The sequence below is a fragment of the Stegostoma tigrinum genome, chromosome 1 (assembly GCF_030684315.1).
Source record: "Stegostoma tigrinum isolate sSteTig4 chromosome 1, sSteTig4.hap1, whole genome shotgun sequence".
Taxonomy (NCBI): Eukaryota; Metazoa; Chordata; class Chondrichthyes; order Orectolobiformes; family Stegostomatidae; genus Stegostoma; species Stegostoma tigrinum.
In genome coordinates this window covers 66,672,393-66,688,452 of record NC_081354.1, presented here as the reverse complement: position 1 = coordinate 66,688,452, position 16,060 = coordinate 66,672,393, and the positions used below count along the sequence as shown (strand labels likewise).

At 40.8% G+C, this 16,060-nt stretch overlaps 1 protein-coding gene across 8 annotated transcripts in view; it reads right to left on the bottom strand.

The window, feature by feature from the left end:
• The window catches only part of ndst3 (N-deacetylase/N-sulfotransferase (heparan glucosaminyl) 3), a 989,735-nt gene that overhangs the window by 645,967 nt on the left and 327,708 nt on the right, over nucleotides 1–16,060 (bottom strand). The window lies entirely within an intron of this gene.

The following is a 16,060-nucleotide window of genomic DNA, read 5'->3' as shown; positions in this document are numbered from 1 at the left end:
TGGCATAAAAATCTTTCACAGCTCAGTTAAGTACTTCACTCTTTCAGTACCTTCTGCAGTCTTTAGATATTTCATTGTTGCAGTAATTCATCTTGATAAAGAAAGCTCTGTGCTGAGGTGAGTAGTACTTTTACACAGCTGGTTCCGAGACTCATATACTTTCAACAATTTAGGGGGCGTAAATGATGTGTTTTATATCAGAGACATATTGCATCTGCACATTTTTGTTAGGTCTTACTAATGTTAATTCATATTTATTTTAATAATAAAACCAACCTGGCATGGTAAACATTTGACTTGCATATTTTTGCAGCTGTTTTATTTTAAATTAGACCATAAAAGGGAATTACCAGTATCCAGTGATAACAAGGTGTGGAGCTGGATGAACACAGCAGGCCAAGCAGCATCTTAGGAGCAGGAAAGGTGACGTTTCGGGCCTAGAGAAGGGTCGAGGTCCTGCTGTGTTCATCCAGCTCTACACCTTGTTATCTTGGATTCTCCAGCATCTGCAACTCCTATTATCTCTACCAGTATCCAATGTTTACTTTTGTTTCAATCTTTACACGAATTTGAAAAGATTATATGAATATAATTAGACATAGATCATGATTTTTTTTTGGATCACTGACAAAGAGGAGTTATTAACTCTATAACCTTACCAACTATATTTAAGAAAGATTTCTCTTTGCAGCCTAGGAACTACAGATTGGTGAGTCTGATGTCGGTGTTGGGTAAGTTGTTGGAAGGAATTCTGACGAACAAGATGTACATGCACTTGGAGAGGCAAAGACTGATTAGGGATAATCAGCATGGCTTTGTGTGTTGGAAATCGGACCTCATAAATTTGATTGAGATTTTTTGAGGATGTGACCAAGAAAATAGATGAGGACAGACGTTGTCTACATAGACTTTAGTAACGCCTGTGATGAGATCCCGCATGGTAGACTGGTTAGTAAAGTTAGATCGTGTGGAAGTCAGGGAGAGCTTGAGAGTGGATAAAAACTACTTTGATGGTAGGATGGAGGGATTGCAGGGGAACTAGCTCATGGACCAGAGCCAGAGAGTCATACAGCTCAAAAACAGAACCTCTGGTTCAGCTTGTCCTTGCCAACCAAGTTTCTCAAACTAAGCTAGCCCCACTGGTGGTGATGGAGGGTTGTTGTGTCAGGCTGAAGGCCTGTGACCAGCAGTATTCCTCAAGGATCGGATCTGGGTCCACTGTCGTTTATCATTTATGCCAATGTTTTGGATGAGAATATACAAAACATGGGTAGGAAGTTTGTGGATGGCACCAAAATTGGTGGTATAGTGCACGGTGAAGTGAGTTATTCAAAATCAAACAGATCTTGATTAATTCGGCCAGTGGGCCAAGGAATGGCAGATGGAGTTTAAGTTAGATACACGAGAGGCGTTACATCTTGGTAAGATGAACAAGGGTAGGACTTGCACAGTTAATGATAGGGCCATGGGGAGAGTTGTTGAACAGCGAGAGTCAGGAGTTCAGCTAGATAGTTCCTTGAAAATTGCATCACTGGTAGCCAGGGTGGTAAAGGTGGCATTTGGCAAGCTTACCTTCATTGTTCAGACCAAAGAATAAGAGCTGGGACATCATGTTGTGGTTGTACAGGGTGCTGGTGAGGCCACTTTTGGAGTACTGTGTACAGTTCCCGTCACCATGCAGTAGGAAGGATTTTATTAAATTGGAGAGGGTTCAGAAAAGATTTGCAAGGATATTACTGGGACCGGAGGCTTTGGTTCATAAAGAAAGGTTGGACAGGCTCAGGCTTTTCTCACTGGAGTGTATGAGGTTGTGGGATGACCTTATAGAGGTTTATTAAAATCATGACGGGCATAGTTAAGGTGAAATGCAAAGGTCTTTTCCTAAGGCAAGGGGCTTCAAAACTAGAGGGCATAATTTTAAGGTGAGTGCAGAAAACTTTAAAAAGGGACCTGACAGGCAACCGTTTCACACCGTTCTGGAATGAACAGGAAGTGGTAGGTGTTGGTACAGCTGCAATATTTAAAAGGCATTGGGACAGATTAAGAAATGTTTCGATGGAAATGCAGGCAAGTGGGACTAGCTTAGTTTGAGAAACTTGGTTGGCAAGGACAAGCTGAACCAGAGGGTCTGTTTTTGAGCTGTACGACTCTCTAGCTCTGGTCCATGAGCTAGTTCCCCTGCAATCCCTCAGTTGCTTCTTCTTCGGGAAGGCTTGATAGATTGTGTGCCATTCAGAACATTCCTCGGTGGCACACAGCTGCTGGTTAATCAGAGGGCCAGAGATGATGGAGAGTGACGGTGAGGTGGGGTTTTTGTGGGATAGGGGAGGGGGATCTGGTAGCAAGGGTAGTCGGAGTGGTTCCCAGCAGGTCGCTTGATTGGATAGACAGTGCACTTTCAAAATGGATTCTCTAAAAACTCATTAACAAACACATGTGGAATAATACCAGAACTGGAGGCTAATGAGTGGGCATTTGGCTTGGTGCCTCATAAAAGATGGTTAGATCACAGCGGGGGTAAGGGTAGAGGATTGGCTGACTGACAGAAAGCAGAGGGTCTGGATAAATGGGTCCTTCTCTGGATGATTGTCACAACTGGGGTGCTGCAGGTTTCAGTTCTGCAAGCAGGGACAAAGTATAACATAGTGAAGTTTGCGGATGATACTAAATTAGGTGGGGAAGCAGGCTGTGATGAGGAGATAAATAGTTTACAGATGGATATTGACAGGCTAGGAGAATTGGCCAAAATCTGGCAGATGGACTTAATGTGGATAAGTGCAAGGTTATCCATTTTGGCTGGAAAAAACAAAAGGGAAAATTATTTTTCAAATGGGAAACAGATTCAAAAAGCGTCAGTGTAGAGGAATCTGAGTGTCCTATGCATCAATCAGAGAAAGGGGATATATCGGCGTACCACATAATAAGAAAGGCAAATGGAATCCTGTTGGTTATTTCTTAAGTACAGAATTATGAAAGTAAAGTGCTGTTGTAGTTATATAAGACATTGGTGTGACCTCACCTGGACCACTGTGTCTAGTTTTGGTCTCCTTACGTGAAGAAGGATGTTGTGGCACGAGAGACAGTTTACAAGAGGTTCACCAGGTGGAGTCCAGGGATGAAAGGGCTATATTTGGACGAGTGGTTGAACAGCTTGGGCTTATATTTGCTGAAATTCAGAAGAATGACAAGGGATCTGATTGAGGTTACGTAAAAGTGCTAAAGGCAATTGATAAGGTAGATGTTGTGGGACACAGTCTCAAACAAGAGGTCATAGATATAGAGTGGGAGAAGATAGATTCAAAACTGAGATGAGGAGAAATAACTTCTCTCACAAGGTTGTGAATCTGTGGAACTCACTGCCCCAGATTGCAATGGAGGCAGAATCAATCAACAGATTCAAGAGAGAAATAGATATGTTTTGGCTGAAAATTAGGATAAAGGTTGATGGGAGTCAGGTAGGAAAGTGGAGCTGAGACCAGGATAAGATCAGCGATGGTCATATTAAATGGCGGTGTGAGCTCGAATGACTGAATTTGTCTATTCCTGCTCCTAATTCCTCTATTCCTAAATTACTTGTCTACTTAGGGGCCTCAATTGTCAGCCACATTTAGGTTAGCTGTCCAGGGCCTTCCTGCCCTGGATTTGATTGAGGTGCAAGCGAGAAAGTGATGAGGTCCCCATTTTTCACCTTCCAGTCCAGGTTTGTTGAGAATGTTGTTACGAGGAGGTAGAGACTCTGCAAAGGGAAATGGATAGTTTAAGCAGTGGGCAAAAAATTGTTGGATGGCGTACATGGTGAGTAGATGTGGGCTCATTCACTCTGGGAGGAAGAAGAGAAAAACTTAAATGGGGAGAGATTGCAGAACTGGGAGGTGCAGAAAGACCTGGAGCTCCTTGAACTTGAATCATAAGTTAATGTTCAGGTCAAGTAAGAAATTAGGGTGTTGGCAAGATGACATTTGGAATACCATTTTTTTCCCCCTTTTTAAAAAGTGATGTAAAGGCTTTACCAGCAGTTCAGCAAAGATTCACACAATTCATCCTGGGATGATGGGCTTACCTTATAAAGTTTGATCAGGGTTAGGCAATTAACCATTGGAGTTCAGAAGAAGAGGGATGATCTTACTGAAACACAATGTGCTATAAAGGGGTACTGTCTTTTTCTGAGTAGCAGCCACTGCAGGGATCAGTGCTGGGACACTACCTATTCACTACGTATATCAGCGATTGAAGTCAGGGAGCTAAATGATGACATGTCCAAGTTTGCAAGTGACACAAAACTGAGTGGGTGGGGGGGTATGAGCTGTAAGGAGGATACAGAGATGCTTCAATGTGATTTGGACAAGCAACTGGGAGGGTAAATGCATGGCAGATGAAGTATAATGAGGATAAATATGGGTAAAGGAGGAAGGCAGATTATTATCTGAATAGTGATAGACTGGGAAAGGGAGAGGTGCAATGAGATCTGAGTGTCTTGGATTTGTGTCCAGTTGCTGAAATTAAGCATGCATGTATAGCAGGTGGTGAAGGCGGCAAATGGTATTTTGGCCTTTATAACATGAGGATTCAAGTCCACGAGACGGGGACCCTGGTGAGGCTGTACCTGCAGTAATATGTGCAGTTTCGGCTTCATTGTCTGAGGAAGGATGTTGGGGCCATGGAGGGAATGCAACAAAGGTTATTGGTCTGATTCTTGAGATGGCAGGACTGATGTATAGAGAGAAACTGTATCCGTTAAGACTATATTTACTGGAGTTTAGAAGTGGTGGTGGTGGTGGGGCGGGGTGGGTGGGGGGGGGGGGTGGCGGCGGGGTGGAGGTGATCTCATAGAAAGCTGTAAAAATCAAGGAGGCTTACCTAGACAGGGTAAATGCAGGAAGGACAGTCCCGATGAACTGGGAGTCCAGAACCAGGGGATACAGTTGAGGGATACAGAGTAGGCCATTTAGGATTGAGATAAGGAGAAATGCCTTCCCCAGAGAGTGGTGGGCCTGTGGAATTCTGTGTCATAAAAACGTGATTGAGAGCAAAACACTGAATATTTTCAAGGCAATATTATCTACAGTTCTTAGAGCTAAAAGGATCAAGCGGTATGCAGAGCCAGCAGGAACTAAGTGTTGAGCTGGATGATAATACTGAATGGCAGAACAGGCTCAAAGGGCTGAGAAACTCCTGCTCCTGCTTTTTATGTTTCTCAGTTTCAATGATAGGATTGATTCTGGAAGGATCACTTGTGGGAGACTAGATCCAGGGGACACAGATTATGAAAAAGAAGTCTCACTTTCAATGTGGAATTGAGGAGACTTTTTTTTCCTCTCAGCGAGTTATTAGTCTGTGAAATTCTCTTCCCCAAAAATGGTGGAGATTGGATTAGTGAATTTTTCAAGGTCAAATTAGATCTCGAAAGACAAGGAAGTCAAAAGCTATGGGGATAGTCAGGAAATTGGAGTTGAAACCACAACCAAATCAGCTACGATCCATGTTTGTTAAATTTATTTTCTCGCGAAGACCGGCAATTGTTACCCTTAATCTCCCTTCATTTAAGTGATTTGTTCAGCTCATTCGGAGTGCATAATGAGTCATTCACATCACTGGTGGGTCTGGGATCACATTTAGGCTAAACCAATGAAGGATGGCAAACATCCTTCCTGATAGGACATGAGCGAAGCAGATGGGTTTTTTTTATGAGAATCAATTGCGGTTTCAAAGCCAACATTCCAAAGACTAATTTTTCAAATCTAGAATTATTAGTTGAATTTTCTTTCTACCAAATGCCGAGAAAACACTGCACCATCATCTCCCCAGCAGGGGATAGGAATGCAGGAGCAGATTTGAAGGACCAAATTGCCTGTTCCTGCTCCTATATCCTCTGTTCTTCTGTCCTATCATCTCAAACTTTGCGAGTCTGTACACAGCACTATGGCATCTGGAGAAATGCAAGGTGTGACAAATGATCTTACTGCAAGGTCTCTGATGGCCAATGGCACCTTTATTTCAGGAGTCGTTTCACTCTGAAACAATGTTAAAAACGCCTGACAAATAGAAGCAAGATGTCAACAACCATATCTCCAGCACAGTGAAGACACAATTACAATAACACAAACTGACCGCGAGATGCATTAAATGAAAACGTTTTACAGTACTGCTGTTGCTCTCATGCTGAAAAAAATCAGAGAGAGAAAGGAAATCAATTAAATCATAATCATTTCATTGCAACCTAGGGAGGATTTTTAAAATATCAGTACTCCCATAGAAAGAAATAAAAGTGTAGAATGCAGGGTTTATAAAGCAATGCTTGGCTCCCCCATTATGTTGTCCATCACATAATTTAGTCCTGAAGTAGGTGTCGAAGAAGGAAGGGATGTTGCTATACCTCAATGACAGCAGCAAAGCCATTTCAGTTGGTAGTTCACAAGGACCTCTGCTATATGAGACATCACGTGTAACAGCTACATAGTCCTATACTCAACTGGACCCCAAGAGACACTTTCGTTATTCATGTATTCTCTCAGCGTCCCCTCGATCCTGCCTACTTTTAAATCTAAGCCTCTTTGTGAAAATAGGTGGCATTAGTAACGTCATTGACCCTCTCCGTCCTGGTGATTCTCAGACACAATAGATTGTTATAGTTTGAAGCTCAAGACCTTTAGGACTGCAATGGATACTGACACAGTTGTTGCTGCTGCTGTTGCTTGTAAAGAATCAAGGGTTGCTGTTGAGGTGGCTGCACTACAATTTGGAAGCACTGCTATCTGTAACGTGCACTTTTGCAAGCAACATGAAAAGTGGCGAGGAAACTGGGAGGACGTAGAGGTGAGCAAAAAGGCCAAAAAACCCGCTACAAGCGTATCTGCCACCCTCCAATTTCTTCATATTGCTGATTTCCCAAACCATACTGTATCCTCTCACACTGGGTGCGCAGCAATTTCTTACGATGGCATATTGTGTTTCTGAGCCAATTGATTTTGGACACTGCTCCAAAATCCATCACATTTCCAGCTGAGCTCCCACATACTACCCTCATTAAACCAGAGTTCATCTGATACTGACCCATAATGGTGCCTGATCATGCACTGTGTCAGTTCTAAAATTCTCATTCTTCTTTTCAAATCTCTCAATAGCCTCGCCCCTGCCCACCTTTCTAATCTCCCCCACCCCCACAATCCTCTGAAAAATCTGTGGATGGCTGTGTATCCTGATTTGTGTCCCTCCACATTAGTGAACACATCTGAAGTTGTTGAGCACCAGGTTCTAGAATTCAGTCCACAGATCACAGATCCTGTGTATCACATCTTCCTACCCTAAGACAGTCCTTAAAACCCAGTTATTGACAAGGCTTTTCATCTCCTGCCATAATACTGCCTTGTGGTACTGCATGATGTTTTGTTTTACATTATGTCTGTGAAGCACCTTTTATCACATTACAGGCATTGTGCAAACATACTTGGAAGTTGTTGTGTTAACATACTTGCCACAATGCTTGTCCTATTGCACATACCATAAGGCAAATATGTTCCTATTGCAACAATGCACAGTGACCTGTTAAAACACGGACATGGGCAAGTGGATGAAAAATTGCGAAAATGCTGAATATCTTCCTGCTGCAAGGCTGCATTGAGCTACAGTCTATTACTATAAAGATATATTGCAATGGAATTTCTTAAGATTAACCTTGGAAACCACAAAGAAGACTCTAAATTATTCCCACCTGATCTCAAAATTCATGCACAGTTCAGCCAACATTATCTATTTCAGTCAAGCCCATTTTGACCTTTATTTCGCAGAGGATGTCCCTCTACAACATGTAAATGTACCATCTCCTTGGATTCTCTGAAGCCCTTTCTTTAAACAATGATTTTTGACTTTGCTATTTTTTTTACAATAAATATGTTTACTCCTTTAAGCTAGGCTGTCAATGGAGGATTGAGTTCCTCATCTTTGTCACTGAAACCCTCCAACCCATATCCCTGAAGCTTGCTGCTGGACTGGAGATTTTCTACAGGATGAGCAGAAAACTGATCAACCTGCATTACCCCCAATCCAGAACGAAAACAACCCTAACCTCTGTCATTGAGAAGCAGTACACAGACTATGTTTGTGTCCTTGCACACTCAGGCCTGAGCTCCAAAACATTGTTGATCCATTCATTGAGGCAGGTGAGAGAATACACTTTAGGCTAAACACCTGGTAGACTTACGTTTTCTGCAAACCTAGTCTGGCTAAGCAACAATACTCCTCGGACAAACTGAACCAACTCTGAAATCCTGAGATGTCTTCTGTCAGAAAAAGTGGACATCGATGATGAAATTCACCATCGCCTCCAATGTCCCAGAGAAGAACAGCATGTTTAATTATAAAGAATTTAAAGCCAGCACCAAAGTCATGGTAAGAGATAACAAAGTGTAGAGCTGGACGAACACAGCAGGCCAAGCAGCATCAGAGGAGCAGGAAGGCTGACATAGAACATAGAACATAGAACATTACAGCACAGTACAGGCCCTTCGGCCCTCGACGTTGTGCCGACCTGTCATACCGATCTCAAGCCCATCTAACCTACACTATTCCATGTACGTCCATATGCTTATCCATATTCTCTGCCTGGGGAAATAGGACTTCCAACTTAGGGTCCACCCTAAGCTCATGATTTTGCATGCCTTGATTAAGTCAGCATCTTGTGTACAAGGAAAAACAATCCTAGCCAACCTTTTCTCGTAGATGAAATTTTCAAGCTGAAACAGCACAGTCTTGTAAACCTCCTTTGTACCATCTCCAGGGCAATTATGTCCTTCCTGTAATGCAATGACCAGAACTGTACACAAAATTCCAACCTTGGCATAATCAGGGTTTCCTAAAGTTTCGGCAATACATCTCTTATACTGTACTTTATCCAATGAAGGAAAGCATTCCATATGCTTTATGGACATTATTTACCTGTCCTAGCACCTTCAGGTACTTGTGACATGCACTCCAAGATCTCTCACTTACTCTACACCTCAGTATTCAAGTTTATTGTTTGCTCCCTAGCTTTGTGTTCCCTCTCAAAAAGAAACTGCTTCACACTTCGCCAGGCTGAATTCCATTTATCATTGTTCCATCCATTCAACTAAATCTTCAGTGTTCTCAAAATGACACACAATGAAGAGAATTTTCAATAAGAGAATGACGATCATGCTAAATTCAAACATCAAATATTGATCACAAAATGTGATGCCACCTGACAGCTGCAGGAACAGCATCTCATATTTCACTTGGGAACCCTGCAGCCCAAGGGTATCAATGTGAACTTCACAAGGTTTAAAATTTCCCCTCCCCGACCTCATCTTAAAACCAGCCCAGCTTGTCCCCGCCTCGCAAACCATTCCTCCCACCTCAAGCCCCATCTCCATCTCCTACCCAGTAACCTCATCCCACCTCCTTGACCTGCCTGTCCTCCCTGGACCGACCTATCCCCTCCCTAACTCCCCACCTACACTAACCTTTACTGGCTCCATACCCACCTCTTTGACCTCTCTTTTCACTCAAAAAAAAGAGAATTTTCATAAGAGAATGACGATGATGCTAAATTCAAACATCAAACATTGATCACAAAATGTTGATGCCACCCGAAGGTTGCAGGAGCAGCAACTCATATTCTGCTTGGGAGCCCTGCAGCCCAGTGCTATCAATGTGGATTTCACAAGCTTCAAAATCTCCCCTCCCCCAACCACATCCCTAAACCAGTCGAACTCGTCCCTACCTCCCTAACCTGTTCTTCCTCTCACCTATCCTCTACTCCCACCTCAAGCCGCATCCGTATTTCCTACCTACTAACCTCATCCCACCCCCCTTGACCTGTCCATCCTCCCTGGACTGACTTATCTCCTCCCTACCTCCCCACCTACACTCACCTTTTCTGGCTCCATCTCTGCCACTTTGACCGGTCTGTCTCCTCTCCACCTATCTTTTCCTGTATCCATTTTCTATCCGCCTCCCCTCTCTCCCTATTTATTTCAGAATCCCCTTCCCCTCCCCCATTTCTGAAGAAGTGTCTTGACACAAAACGTCAGCTTTCCTGTTCCTCTGATGCTGCTTGGCCTGTGTTCATCCAGCTCTACACCGTTATCTCAGATTCTCCAGCATCGGCAGATCCTACCATCTCAAGAAAAATTGGCATCGAGGCTTCATAGAGAACCTGGTCATCCTATTTGTCAAACGTTAACAATCCTATTAAAAGATGCAGGGGCAATTAATGGTCAGTAAGTGCAAGTTACTGAGGTGAGAGTGAGTGTGGAGAGTAAGAAAGTACAGTGGAAAAATTGACTGCAAGTGCAGAAATGACTCTTCCAACAGAAAACAATGATGTAGTGGGGAAAAGACTTGCCATTAAAATCTTGCAGGAGAGGTCCCAGTAGACAATAAGACGGAAACAGGCATAGCTGAATGGATAAGGCAAGACAACAGGTCAGTCTCAAAACGGAACTACATGCCAAAATCTTCATGATCATAACAGAGGAGGTCGTAGAAACAGATATGACAGAAATATGAACAAACCAGGGACAGAAGGAAGCAGACTGTGTGCAGGCAGATGATGTTAGTTTATAATGGCATCATGATTAGCACAGACATAGTGGGCCAAAAGACCTGTTCCCGTGCTGTACTGTTTGGTATTCTATCTATAAATATGAGGAATAAGTAACAGGAAAGACAAACATGGAGTTAGTTACATGGAGGGAGTTTGAAGTTTATGCTGAGGTACCAGAGTACATTTGCAATGTCAAGACATAAGGCCAAGTGCTGGAAAATGGGCTCAGAATTATCAGGTGCTGGTTTTAACTGGTGCAGGCTTGATGGGCCGAAGGGCTTTTTAAACATGCTGAAGACCTCTATGAATCTATAAGATGTGGCCAGTCTTGCCATATGGGATTTTCTCAGTACAAATCCACCTATTTTCCAAACTTATGCAGCTAATGTGAGGGTATTTTGGGAGAATTTGAAAAGTAAATCAGTGTTAAGGAATCTTCAAAATCTTTTTAGCTCTTTTAGTCACATTCATGAGAGCCCAAGTCAACCTAAGAAGAAACACAATTCTGTGAGATTATGTTTTTCAGAGAAAATATCTGAAACTCCCAGAGAAACAGCAAAAAGAAGGAAACTAAACAACTTTTTTGTGGTACCATGCAGGAAAAACTTCAGCCATCTGCACTATACTGATGCTTGCCAATAAGGTAGAAATGCCTGCAGAATGAGAGAAATGTCCCGTGACTTTTAAACACAAAATTTAAAACTGGGAACTAGGTCTGTGAGATTTTTAGAAGTATTGATTGAGGTATTCAGATATTCAAAGCAGATTGGAAATAATTTGACATCAACAATTCTATTTCATCCCTTACAGCCATTCATGTTAATTGCATTCGGTCATCACAGTTAAGGTTAAGATAAAAGTTAAGTCTCACAGTCCCAGAGGACCTTAGGGCTGCCTAGAGATAGATGACTGGTGGTGGTCTAACCTGTAGGTTACCACTCCTCAGGTGAGGGAAGAGGTTAAAGAAGAAACTCCTTCATGATAACCTCAGCCAGTGCAGGAGCTAAACTCACGCTGTTGGCATCACACTGCATTGCAAACCAGCCATCTGAGCTAACTGATCCCCTTTTAAGTCAATCACAGAAAGATGTTATCTAATGGGACACAACAATTTCAAACTTGATTAATCAGTTCTACTGGTTACACACTTGAACTAGAGAAGACGAAATTTAAAACTGGATGAATACATAATCAAGTTCGCATTTTTAGATCGCCCAAAGAAAATGAAGCTAGTCGCTTTTACAAATGCTTCACATGGTGATCTTCATGGCAGGTATTCAAGTTGAGTTGGTTTCATAATAGTTGGAATGAGAAATTCTGTCCTTTCACTTTGGAAACTAAGAACATTGAAGGATTGTTCAAAGTACTTCTGCTGCCAAATTCCAGCAGTGGGTACGGCATTTTGTGCCTTCAATACTTTGAGATATTTGGTTCAACAAGCATAACGAAGATAACATGCCCATTGAATGTTGTGAGTTAATTATGCAATGTGAGATTATGAACATTCTACAAAAAACATGAACATGAGTAAGGAGCGGTGACAGATTAATCTAGCCGTATCGTAAGAAAGGTTGGGGAGAAAGAAAAACTCTATAATTTAATAGGGTGGAAGGGAAAACAGACAGAACTCAGCAACTGACTGATAACTTGCTCAAAAATAGGGGCATGGAAGAATTGTTAAGGGTTCTAAAGGGAGGGGACTTTAAATCTTGGTCTGCATAGAATACAGAGTTCTTTATTTGTTTTGAAATAATGGTTTGACATATAAACCAATTTTTATTCAAAGAGAGAAGAGAATCTGTTAAATATATTTTAATTGCAGTTCTGAATCAGGTCAATATTGATCAAATTAATATTTTGCTATTCTTGAATAAACATTAAATTGTTTCTTCCAGTGACAGACTAATAAGGATGGGTACTCAGTTTATTCGTCTCCTGTGATAAACTAAAGATGGGTACTTCTTGCTATTATTTCCCCTCGTGACAGATCTACAAAACCAGTAGTGCAGCTGTATTACAGCTCAAAATGTCCTCTGTAGAATGAGAGCTGGATAGGTCAGCTGGATTAATTGCAAAGCTAACACCCAGCAATATCCAAGTAAATGGCCCAAAAATGTCAATGAAATGTAATTTCAACAATGTTAATAACTCTGACTATTTCTAGTGGCAGCAGCTTAGAATAAATTAGACATGGGCACGATCCCAAACTAACAAGGAAACTTACATATCGCTGCCAATGCTGACGTTTCAGAAAATTTTCTGAAGAAGGGTCTGGGCCCGAAATGTCAGCCTTCCTGCTCCTCTGATGTTGCTTGGCCTGCTGTGGTCATCCAGCTCTACACCTTGTTATCTCAGATTCTCCAGCATCTGCAGTTCCTACTATCTCTGAACAAAAGTCATGGTCTGAGGGGAGGTGGTGTCACATGGCAGACATGGACTATGTACAGCAGACATCTCAAATCCCTGGTGAAATATCACCAATGATACCTCCGATAAATCCCACAAATCTAATATCAGATTTCATTGTCTTTGTTCTCTGTTTTATTTCAATTTAACTTATTGTTAATTTGGGTTTCTGATTTTTGACTAAAGGAACATGTGGGTTTTGCATGTGTCTGAAGTTAATAATTAACTTCTAAGTATTTCTGTACCTATGGTGATTTGTTTTTAAGCAGATTTCGAGGTCTGATTTTTCAGAGAATGGGTCAATGTGCATCACTAATAGAGATTGTTTTTGTTATTTTAGATTGTTTTGAAATGCAGCAAAGGTAAACAATGGGGCTTCAAAATTTGTTAGAAACTTCTGAAACCTATTGTTGTTTTATCTCAGCTTAAGCAGGAAGACTTTTGGTTTCAGTTTTACTTTGAGCTTTGATCAATCCTGAGAGATCTTTGGAATAGGATGGTTCTGTAGACCAATGCTCCTGAGTAGGAAAGGATATTGTGAACTAGATTACCTTAGTGTAATGAGTTAGTGTTAGTCTTTGATAGGAAGTGTTGGAATAAAACCATGAAGTGGCTATTTAAAGTTGAGTACATTTAAGCAGGTCCATAATAACTCCAAGAAGAAGCCATCTACAGTTCTAGTCTACAATTTAAATTCACAAGCGACTTAAACATACTAAAATGTGTGAGCATTGTACAAGTGGAAGTTTGGGTCCTGTGCCAGTGGTGTGTTTTGGTGTGCCCCAGAAAAGCGGTTTTGTTTCATTTTGCTTTCAATTTAAGAAAGAGTGCTTCAGAATTAATGTGGTGAGAATTAAATTGTGTGCTTAAAAATCTTTGAATTTATATTATAAGATGATGAGATTTTAGTTTATTCTATTTTATCTTGACTTATTTTTAAAATAAATTTCTATTTTATTGTTAAAGCAAAATCAGCAGCATTGCATGCTTCTGGTTAGAAACCACTTTATTAAAACCAAAATAAGTCAAAATATGATCTACCATGCCAGGTTTCTGTGTGAGATCTGATTTGTCCAGTAACGACATCAGACAGAATCATTACCATCATCACAGGTAAATCAACATTGAGGGGTATTACGCACGTTAACCTTATATCTATAGCACAGAAACAGAAATCAATGATGAAACCACATTGATCAATAATTCTAATCCTAGAAGCAGGGAAAGATGAGTAGGCCATTAAACCTCTCAAGCCTATACTATGATTCAATGAAATCATGTCCTCACTCCATTTATTTGCTTTGGTTCCAAATCTCTAAGTACTGCTGGCTCTCAAAAATTTATTGATCTCATATTTAAAATGAATTCAACTCACACCTCTTGTTTGTTTTTTGGGAGAAGGCTTTATACTTCGACCACTTTTTTTGCATAGGAATGTCATTTAATTTCCCTCGTGGCTTGCGTCTTATTGTTAACTGATATCCACTTGTCATTTTTTTTTCCTATCCTATTGAAATAATACTTGACAGAGATATATTCTCAAATTAAATTCACAGCTATATAATTTTAAGCACTGTGCCATATAGTGCACCCAGTCATATTAAACTATTTAAACGTTGAGATTTTCATTCCTTTACAGTACTACATATGACTAATAGATGAGCGTGGGATGTACAGACAAGGAATCATGAACCTTTCCTGTCAGTCAGAAGTTTTAACTTTGCTTTGACTAATCTGTTCTGAAATTAGAATTGTTATATGCTATCTGTATAAATAACATTGCTACAAATAGCAAACATTTCTAAACTTAATTAATTCTTGCTTAAAGTTACCAATGCAGCGCTACAGACTGGAATTATTAAACTTGAAATGGGCATAAGTGAACAATTCAGCTAAATTATGCAGCATTTTCCCTGAGCACCAAAAACTTTATCATGGGATAAATGCTATCACAATGCAATGATTCTGTTCTGCTGTTCAGTAAAAGAATACTACTCCAAGACAAATGCATCTTTTGCTTAAGAGTTTTATTTTCATAGTCAAGACCGTTCACAGTCTTTTGGTACCCCGAGGATTCTGTAGATATTGTTATCTTGGTATGAATCAGAGAAATGTCCCTAATTTGAACAGGATTTGAATTACTCGTCAGCTCTCTTTCAATTAACACGGCAAAATCCAGAATAAAACTAACTTTTCTGTGTGTTCTGTATCTTGTCTACTTCATCCCCCCACCCTCTCTCAATTTGCCGATTAAGAAGAATTAAATTTCTGCACAGCGGTAACCCATGAAAGGATCATTAATAATTGAAACTAGAGATAAAGGTTATGCTTGTAGTTTCATGTAAAGAAAGAGGTACCTTGAAAATGACAGATCATATTTGTACAGGCAAAGGTACCTCTACATCTCTTTGTCCTCATAATAACATGAATCATATTCCCTACTCAATGTATTAGCATGAGAAATCAATATGTGAATTCTTTTGAAAATGTTAGCATAGATACTGCTGTCAATGTTGGCCATTTCTCAATTTGAGGATGACATCTATTCAGGGCGACACATTGCTTCTGAGAGTCTTCACGTGAGGGAACAGGCCAATTCTCGGCCCACAGATTTCTAGCAGATTTTTAGAATTTCACTACCTGTGAGACATCCTGAGTGCAGGATTTAATTATTTTCTCTGATGCCTCTCTACCTCATCATTCAGATATCTGGACTCAAAGTATAACGTAGCTCGATGGAAAAGTTGTCACAATTTTGAATGATTGGCTGCTCTCCATCATTAATGTGCATTTGAAGGAGAGATTCAAAGCATCATAGTAGTGCTTTCCTGTCCTCCCTCATAATGCTGGCAATTTTAAGATTGAGAAACCGAGACACAATGTCCAGTCAATCTATGTTGATTTTGCTGGATTTTTTCCTGAATGCTTGTAGCAATGGTGCAGTAGTGACATTCAAAGAATGCAGCAAAAGCATTGGTGGTAAAAATTTCTGTCGAGCTTTGGTGTTTCTGATACTTGGTAGAGATCTCAGTGCTGTACAGGAGTGTGGTGATGACAATGAGCTGCAGTCTCTGAGATAGTTATTGACTTGCA